The sequence below is a fragment of the Clinocottus analis genome, unplaced genomic scaffold, assembly GCF_023055335.1.
Source record: "Clinocottus analis isolate CAN_PGR_092001 unplaced genomic scaffold, fCliAna1.0.p SCAF_20, whole genome shotgun sequence".
Classification (NCBI taxonomy): domain Eukaryota; kingdom Metazoa; phylum Chordata; class Actinopteri; order Perciformes; family Cottidae; genus Clinocottus; species Clinocottus analis.
The window spans coordinates 15,546,904-15,556,291 of record NW_027175932.1 but is presented as its reverse complement, the minus strand read 5'-3'; the positions used below and the strand labels follow the sequence as shown (position 1 = coordinate 15,556,291).

At 47.6% G+C, this 9,388-nt stretch overlaps 1 protein-coding gene across 1 annotated transcript in view; it reads left to right on the top strand.

The window, feature by feature from the left end:
* Positions 1–283: 283 nt before the first annotated feature.
* Positions 284–9,388, top strand: part of large1 (LARGE xylosyl- and glucuronyltransferase 1) — an 87,780-nt gene continuing 78,675 nt past the window's right edge. The window contains exon 1 of the mRNA XM_068586753.1: positions 284–938. The gene's annotated coding sequence lies outside the window, so the exon portion shown is untranslated. The remainder of the gene's footprint in view (positions 939–9,388) is intronic.

Here is a 9,388-nt window from a genome sequence, read left to right as displayed (position 1 = left end):
CTGTCAGCATATATTCTTTTCCATCCAAATCATGATCATGTTTAATAATAACTAGGTTTGGTTTATACACCTAAGGATATTTCTGGAAAAAAGAGGCAAACTTCTCCCATGTGCCTTGATCCTAATGTGAACGTCCGTCCATCTCCTGCTCTATTTCCACTGCTGGAGTCGCACCCAGCATCCTGACCATCCTGTGGTCCAGACTCCAGTCCGTGGGATCCAGTCCTCCTTGTTCTCCTGCCCGCGCTAACGCAGCGCTGTGATTGGTCGCTGGATGCTTGTCAGGAAGAAAGCTGCTGTGTTGAGGCCGAAAGCTCAGACACAAGCGGAGCGACACCGGAGCGCCTCCGTGGAAGGGACATCTCTATCTCTATGCGTTTGACTGGACAACGGGAAGGGATTTGGACGAAGTGAGCGTCAGCGGTCCTCGTGCTGTCGAGGCCGCCGCGTTCCGGTTCTCCCCCCGACACGGCGTCGCTGCCCGCCGCGGGTTACGGTAATCCACACCAGGCTATTAATGGGATTGCGAGGAGAGCGAGGCTGCTGTGAGGCGAAGCAGACGCCACCAATCTGTCTGAGATTCTTTAAGTCGTTAGCCAGCCGAGAGAGAAGATAGCGACTCAGCTGTTGCTGCTGGCGGCCGAGGCTAACAGCTGAGGCTGCCGGGCAAACGTCCCGTTGAAGCCCCAACTCCATGGACCAAGTCAGCGGCGGAGCAGCGCCTCCCTCTGCGCCAGCAGCTGCGATGAGTGCCCGATAGACGCCTTGTCCGTGTTACCGGGCTCTGTCTCCGTGTTACCGGGCTCTGTCTCCGTGTTACCGGGCTCTGTCTCCGTGTTACCGGGCTCTGTCTCCTTATTACCGGGCTCCGTCACCGTATCACCGGGCTCGGTCTCAGGAAGGCGGGCTAAGGGCAGCACTTTAAAGCCTCGCATCAGGTGAGTGGATCCGCAGTTCACGTCCGACCAGCAAACTCTCGTTGTGTTTTAATATTTAATATAGATGCGCTGTGCGTTAACTTCATGTAACCTTTACGGGTCCCTGTGTTTCATTTGGACGGAGCCTGTGTGTTGGCTGGTCCGGAGTTCAGGCATCATGTCGGCTCTCCATCACCCGGACCTGACGCTTCAGCGACCCAGTCCCCACATGGAGGACGGGGACACGGGTGAACACGCAGTCCTAATCCCGGTTTAGAAGATGTCGGTCTCCGTCTCGTCATTTTTTTACTATGCTAATTCGTGTTCCCCCGTGGCGCTCGCGCTGTCCCTCCGGAGCGCGCGGCGCAGCAGCCATGAGGAACCCCGGCGAGGCGGAGCAACAGGCGTGCACGAGCCGGGAGGAGGAGGACCGGGGCCGGCTCCCCGAGCCCGGCCGAGCGGCGCTGCGCCTTCTAGCGTGGAAGTAAATAGTACTTCAAGTTAAGATATACCTATACACCTGAAGCAGTAAGCTGTATGCCACTATCAATAACGTTACTGTCAATACTAGTTATTACACGTTATGATTTCCTGCAGATGTGTTTTTGCCTGGACCAGTCCATATGAGCGACTTGCTATGGTCGACTCAGAGTAAAACCCACTGTTGCTTTTCTTGTGAATGAACCGGTTTTGCGTCTTCTTGCTGTCCCATGGAGAGTCCCTTTCTTCTGAGCAAAGGAGCTCTCAGCTCTGGACCATGTGGGCCTTCTGTCCTCTCCTGCAGTGCTCCATGCATCATGCTCCATGCATCATGCTCTCTGTTTCATGCATCATGCTCCATGCATCATGCTGTGTATCATGCATCATGCTCCATGCATCATGCTGTGTATCATGCATCATGCTCCATGCATCATGCTCTGTGTATCATGCATCATGCTCCATGCATCATGCTGTGTATCATGCATCATGCTCCATGCATCATGCTGTGTATCATGCATCATGCGCCATTCGTCATGCATCATGCACCATGCACCATGCTTCATGCATCATGTGCCATGCATCATGTATCATGCTCCCTTCATGTTCCATGCATCATGCGTTGTGCGCCATGCATCATGCGTCCTGCTGTGCAGTGAGGAGGACGTATGTCTCCGTGTTGAATGTCACAGAGCAACACAAGGTAGTGTGCTTCCACTGGGCTGTGGCCATGTGTCGGTCCTGGTTGGGTTGAAGAAGACCCAGTGGTTGCTGACCCGGAGTTGACTGGCCTTAGTGGGGCAGAAAGACACGCTCTTCATCAAAAGGCAGCAGCTAATGGTGATTCAGCAGCCATGAGTCATTCAATTGAGCCTTTAGCATAAATATGCCACAAGTAATGACAGATAGGAACAGAGTGGAGCTGCTACCAGTGGTTATTGTCCTTATTGATGATCTTTTGGTTAGTGACATGTCAGGAAATAGTGAACAAAACGCCAGAGTTTCTAAGGTGTCTGGAGCCTGATCCTTATATCTGACCATCTTAAATCCAAAGATCCTCAGTGTAACTTTACATGATTATAAAGCAGAACATCTGAGAAGCTGGAACCAGCAAATACGCTTTCTTTAAAAAACAAAAACATTGCCTTATTTTCTCTTCAATAACATATTAATTAATTGACGAATGATCTTCAGCCTACTTCTTTCATTGCACAACCGTTCAATTAGAATAACGCATGTCGATACTGGCACCTCGGGTCAGTAAGAAGACAATCACTGTCCATCTGCCTTGGACACCCACAGTCCATCAGTATCATGTCTGTCTGTCCCATAGTGAGCGTGGAGGCCGACTCAGGGGGATGTGTGGAGCAGCAAACCAGCCTGTAGCATTATACAGACATCACAGCATAATCACTGGAGATGTAATGGAGTTAATGCTTCCACTGCAGATAAACCAGCTAATGAGCGATGGAGCTGATGGAGCATTTGACCTCTACGCACAGCTCTTAGAGATCCACCAGTCACATGTTGGACATGTTCAATGTGGCACTGGCTCTTTTTCAGTGAAGTAAGATGAATAACGGTGTCTTTGGGCTTCTCCAAGCCGTTGTTCTCTAACAATTGCAGACTCTGTCTGTTGTCCTTTGCACTGTGTGCTGATCCAGTGAAGAAAAGCTGCTAAACAAGCCCTTTACTGCGGTTAATGTGGACTGTGTGATGCTTATCTGTCACTGGATTTATTGCTGCTTACAGACCGGAGTCATTTAATGTAAAGCAGTGGTGAACCAGAATACACACATCCTGTGGGGTTTCCACACTGCTGTGCAGCGCGTCCCACCAGCCAACACATGCAGCTGGTTGATGACTGAACGTTAGCTTGACTGTGTGTCTGAACCCTGCCTTCACCCAATGTCAGGGTTCCTGAACAGGATAAGCAGTGATGGATAATGGCTGGATATCATTGGACTTTCACCTCCGTTTCACTGTATTCATCATCAATGATTTCCACTGATGCTATTTACAAAAACACTAAATTAGCATAGCAATAGAAATGATCCTTTATTAATAAAGTAAGTCATCCTTGGTCATGGGCTGCCCTGTGAGGCGCCCGGGGAGCAGCTGTCTTGCTCAGGGACACTTCCACATGGGAACTATGGGGGGACTGGGGATCGAGCCGGCGACCTTGTGGCGCCCCTCCCCCCCCTGAGCTACAGCCTGAGGGATGAAGGAATCAATGCAATTTGTCCACATCCACACGCCAACGTGATATCATGTTTATTGACGCAAACTCATCAATCAACATGGAGGATTAGAGTAACAGCGTGCTGCATTCACCCAAAGGTCAAAAACACGTAACTGTATAATTATCATGAATACCAAGCAAGAGGCCAAATCACCCAACAGAACACGTTCTATAGTTAGTCGCATCATTTATTTATATGTATGTATGTATGATGTTTTAAGTTTACTTTAAGTTATTTGCATTTAAATTTAAATATTTTAATTTTTAAATACTTTAAATTGCTCCATACTGAGTTTAATCAATGATACTTATGAATATGAACGTGCACTGACTAATCCTTGGCTCAATACATTCAGTACTTCCAGTCAAAAGATGAATTTGTGGCAATCTTTAAAAGAAACAGACTTAAACTAATTTACTTAAAATGTACAAGACGTCACATTTTCATTTAATAATGATCACAAATATCGATACAACTCTTGTTTTGATTGTTTTTGTAATAAGTTGTGAATACACACACCCTTTCAAAAGTATTAAAAGTCATAAGTGGATACAGAATACAAAGCTTGCATCTACATTTTAGAGAAACAACATAATGTCACAGTTAAACGTAATTATTTCAAACATTAGTGAGTTCAGATTTCTTCTTGAGACTCCTCCGTCTTAAAGGGCGTGGTTGTGTTTTAGAAGTTATGAGGTCCTGAGGCTCCATCCACATTAAAGCCTTTTCCTTTTAAAACCCAAACTATCTCCAACAGCAACACTTTCCATAGAGTGTGAGAACATATGCCCATGTGAGTCCCAAACTACCAGACTTGTCTCAAGCTGCATCACTGATGCAGCCTCCCAGAACCCTGAAAGCAAACTGGAATATTGATCCTGAGCGGCTCCGTGCTCAGTCCTAAACAGCCCACGGGTGAACTCTCTGTGACCCTAATCGGCTGACTCGGCCCATAAAACAGCTTGAGGCCCGTGACCGAGCACCGCCTGTGTGTTCTGATCAGGTCTGATCAGGTTTTAAAGATATGATGGCCCAGCTTCGCTGGTATTGCTGGTATTGTGGCACAGTGGTTGTTCTACAGGGATTGCATTGCTCTTGGTTGGGGCTCCAGGGGAAGAAGTGCACTTCACTGGTGTTGGGCTGAGCGGGTCCCGGCCTCCTGGCCGCTACCTCGGGTCAGGATCCTGGCTGGTGAAAGCATGTGACCTGTTCTTCTGTGTTCTTCTGAGGACGATGATGCAGCTAAAAAACAGGTGGCTGATGATTCAGCAGCCACATGCAGAAGGCTCCTCTTCTAATACGTTGAATCCTCAACAGCCCGACTGAAGTCATTACTTTCTCTCTCCCAGCTGTTCACCAGCAGAGCCACGGCTTCCTTCTGCCAGATATGCAGCTAGCAGGATCCTCTCGCTCCCATTACGTCTTAATAAAGCCATTATGGATCATTTACTTAATGGACACCTATGTGAGTCAGACAGTATTCATTATTTCATCTTTGAAAAATGCTTTCAGCTCCATTTAATTTCTGCTCAAACTAAAAATTAGTGGTGGGAATCTTTTGATTCAGATTGTTGGTTTGATGGTTAAATTCAGAAGCCAAAACTCATTTCACATTTCATTGGAGCCTGAAAATAGTCCCTGTTTCTGTCATTAAATCAAGAATTAAACATGTTTTCAGCCCGAACGGGAAACTGTGTGTGTGTGTGTGTGTGTGTGTGCGTGTGTGCGTGTGTGCGTGTGTGTGTGTCTTTTGTATTTAAAAAGTAGACGTGAGCTGTTGTAGTCTTCTGCCTCTCTGCTGTACAGCTGCCACACAGCAGATTATGAATCATACAGGATGAATATGGGGATTCTTGTGTGTGCTGCTTCTTTTCTTTTTTAAATCCCCCACCTGGACTACAAATACCAAATCCCTCATTGCCTGCAGTGGGTTGTTTGTCCCGTGTGACATGTTGCAGTCTTCTGTGTGATCGTCTCTTAGAAGCTCAGCGAGCAGGAGACGCTCTGTTCCGAGCTAAATGAATGTCATGTTAGCTTCCAGTAAACAAATGGACACATTAAGTAGACTCCCAGGTGGTTCAGTGTTGTTTGCTGGATTTAACTGATGAAGACAGACATTTTAATAGTAGTGAGTGGTAATGAATGTGATTAAAAGCAGTGTAGTTTAAATGCAAATGAGTGAAGGCGCCCAGACACACCTGGGCCCGAGAGGCAGCGCCACATGGAGGATAAACAAATGAGATCATTTTGAATTTGGACAGAAGGGTAATGGAGAGCTGCACGCAGTCCGACAGCTACAGCCAGTCAGCACGGCCAGCCTGAACACTGCTCGCGCCTCATGTCCCATGGTGCTCGGCGCGGGCTTATTAAATTTGACATGCATGTTAGCGTTGTTTTCAATGTGGCTGGCGGCCATTCAACACGGCACCAGCTGAGGGCAACTCATTTCCCTCTCACATAAAAGAAGAAGATGTGCTCACATCTGCAGCTCAGTGGTAGAGCAGGGTCGCCCTTCAATCAGAGGGTTCGGGTTCGGGAAGACACTAAACCTCAAATGGCTCTGCAGCGGTTCTGAGTGATGTGTTCAAACACTCGGACCTGAACGCCAGCTGCAGACGTCCTGCTCTGGCCTCTGACATGCACATGTCTCGCTCACGGGTCACAGGTCACAGCCTTAAGATTGAATTGAGAAAACCGATAATTAGATACACTTATTTTTTGCATGAATTTGATGTGCACCGTCAGGTCCACACCCTGTCAGGTCCACCACACTTGGATTCTGCGGGATCCACAATAACTTTTCCCTGATAGCTTCACAGTGCAGTAATTAGCTCAGTCTGCCACTGAAATGTCAGTGGACCTGAACATTTCTTCATCCCCAACTGTGAGTCATTCAGTATACAACATGTTTTAGTGGATTACTCGCTGATCAGATGTAATTGGTTATTCAGTATTTCCTATTGATTGAATTTGATTCACTCTAATTGGCTAAACATTTGATTCTGAGTTGCCAATGTGCTGCTTTTGTAGTGTAGTTGTACTTCAGTTAGCAGAGACAGTGAGTGATTAGTGGTTAATGTTTATAATGCCAGATGACGCATTCATTGGTTACACAGAATTTATTTAGCGCGTGAACGCTACGAGGAGATTGATTGATTGATTGATTGATTGATTGATTGATTGATTGATTGATTGATTGTGTTGCCCTGAGTGGCAGCAATGTATAGATCCCACAAAGAGTCCAGGCATGGGCGATGCTGGAGATGCAGATGTGGTGCTGAAGCTGAGGAGGTGGATGGTCCTGGGGAGGCGGAGGGTGGCCTGGGACAGCACCAGGACACTAGAGACGGGCAGACAGCCCATTTAAAAGGAGACGGCAGCCGGCTGTTCTGCGCTGATGGAGGAGGGGGAGGGGCTGCACTGATGGAGGAGGGGGGGGGGCTGCGCTGATGGAGGAGGGGGAGGGGCTGCACTGATGGAGGAGGGGGAGGGTCTGCGCTGATGGAGGAGGGGGAGGGGCTGCGCTGATGGAGGAGGGGGAGGGGTTACAGTACTCCTAAAAGCCAGACCAAAGCCAACAACTAAGCACCTCAATGAAGAGAAGGGATCGTAGTTAACTGTAAACTCATAGCTCATGTTCATGGATTACTTTATTGCCTTTTATACAAGCGCTGTAAAGAAACAAAGTATTTGAGGCATTATAATGAAAACAGTTGAACAGGCTGTCAACTATTTGATTTCAATGGCAAAATGTACTCAAATTAGAATTTTAGAAAAACATTTAGTCATTCTTTGTAAAATCCTCAGATATTAATTGTGCTTCTATCTATGATGACTATATGTAGAAAGCTCTGGTTGTGTGTGCCTATATTTAAAACGGCTTGAGGCCCGTGACCGAGCCCCGCGTGTGTTCTGATCAGGTCTGATCAGGTTTTAAAGATATGATGGCCCAGCTTCGCTGGTATTGCTGGTATTGTGGCACAGTGGTTGTTCTACAGGGATTGCATTGTCTTCTGCTTTCATTCTGTGTGCAGAGAGTAAATAACATGACGGCACAGAAGGTAAGAGGGTCATAATCGTTCATGTTTGACTTGAACAAAGGTGGTTCGGCCTGGTCTCTGTTTGTTTGTTAAGATTTCTACTAAAGCAAAGCTCCAGCATATCTCCAGGGACTGGAGACCAGCCTCCTTAAAACGTATGAAGCAGACGGGATGGTCCAGCCCTGCCTGATGCTTTCACACATTGTCTTCACTATTCTAGTGGTACTTATTCATTCTTGCAACTTTGGCTCCTGGTTGGAGTGAGACTTTGCTGACTTGATGAACACGTATGACAATGTCCTTGTCTGAGTAAAGTAGTGCATAAGTTGGAGAAGAAAGTTCCTACAAAAGTGTAAAAGCATCTCAGTGTTTCTTAAAGTGAGTCACCACTTGGTGAATTCACTTTTTAAAGGTGCTCATTATGAAATGCAGGTCTCACTATGGCCTCCACATGGCGATGGATGAGCTGCTCGAGCACCAGTGGGGCGCGCTCACGTGCACTAACATGCTTCAACATGCACTCAAAGGCCCGACGACGTCACCAGAGCACAGAGAAGCTCTGATGACATCATCTATCTTTACATCATCAATAGTTGTTCTCACTCACTCAGGTCGGCCGACCACGACGTGTCTGGATACAGTATATAGTATATTTTATACAGTGTATTGTGTACTGTACACATCAGTACACGGCGTGTGGTGGAAGCCGCCCAGGTCTTTGCCCCGGCAGCGGACGCTCTGCCTCTGGGCATCGCTGTCACGACACCGGCCTTATCTCCTCGTGTCCAACACATCAGCCTCCCACAGAAGCCCCAAGCGAGACTCCAGCCGCCGCCGAGCGACGGGGGGATGATGGAACCTCTTGACGAAATAAAAAGACTGAGCAGAAAGTGTCTCTGGGATGGAGCACCATGCCGCCAGCCGCCTCCACTTCTCGAGCTCCACGCCAATGTAACGCTCCTGCTGGGAGCGCTGGAGGCGCAGCAGCGACCACAGAAGAGTGCGTCACGACAGAGAAGACGTGTTCTCTGGGCCTCGTTCGCTGCAATGGCCGCCTCCCGCCTCCCTCGTCGCTGATAATGAAGTTGAAGTTTTTCTGAAACTGTGTATTTTCTAGTTAGTACATATGTGTCACATACAAGGAATGTGGTGTGGTGATTGGTGTGTGACAATGAACAATAGGAACAAAAATTCAAATATGAGCAAAAAACAGACAAATTAGGAGTGTGTTAAAACAAGTATGTGATTAAAACGTCCAGTATAAGTAGTTCTGGGGATGTCGGAGTAGGGGGGCAAGAACAAAGCCAGGTCCGGTCTGCCCGCAGAGGGCGGGGCTCTGGGCTGAAGGACCTGAGAGGAGCCTGTACGGTTTGGTCTGGTTCTGTGCGGAGTCCCACCCAGTGAACCGTCTTCTTCCTGACGGTCTCATGTACTCATGTAGGTCTGATCCACTGTTTTCACTGTTTCTGCAGTTAAACGTTGCTCACAGAATCTTTGAGTATTCTGTAAAAGAAGCCATTCAAATAAGCAACCACACTATGAAAGTCTTGTGCGGACGCTGCATCTGCTCTTTGGACCCCAACAAAGAAGTTGCAGCCAGAGAGCGACGAGGAAGGAAAATAATCTCCATGAAGATAAATGTTTCTACAGAATGGTTTCTGTTTCCTCCGCTTGGCCTCCAGCTGCGAGCTGGCCATGAATAATGTCTTCA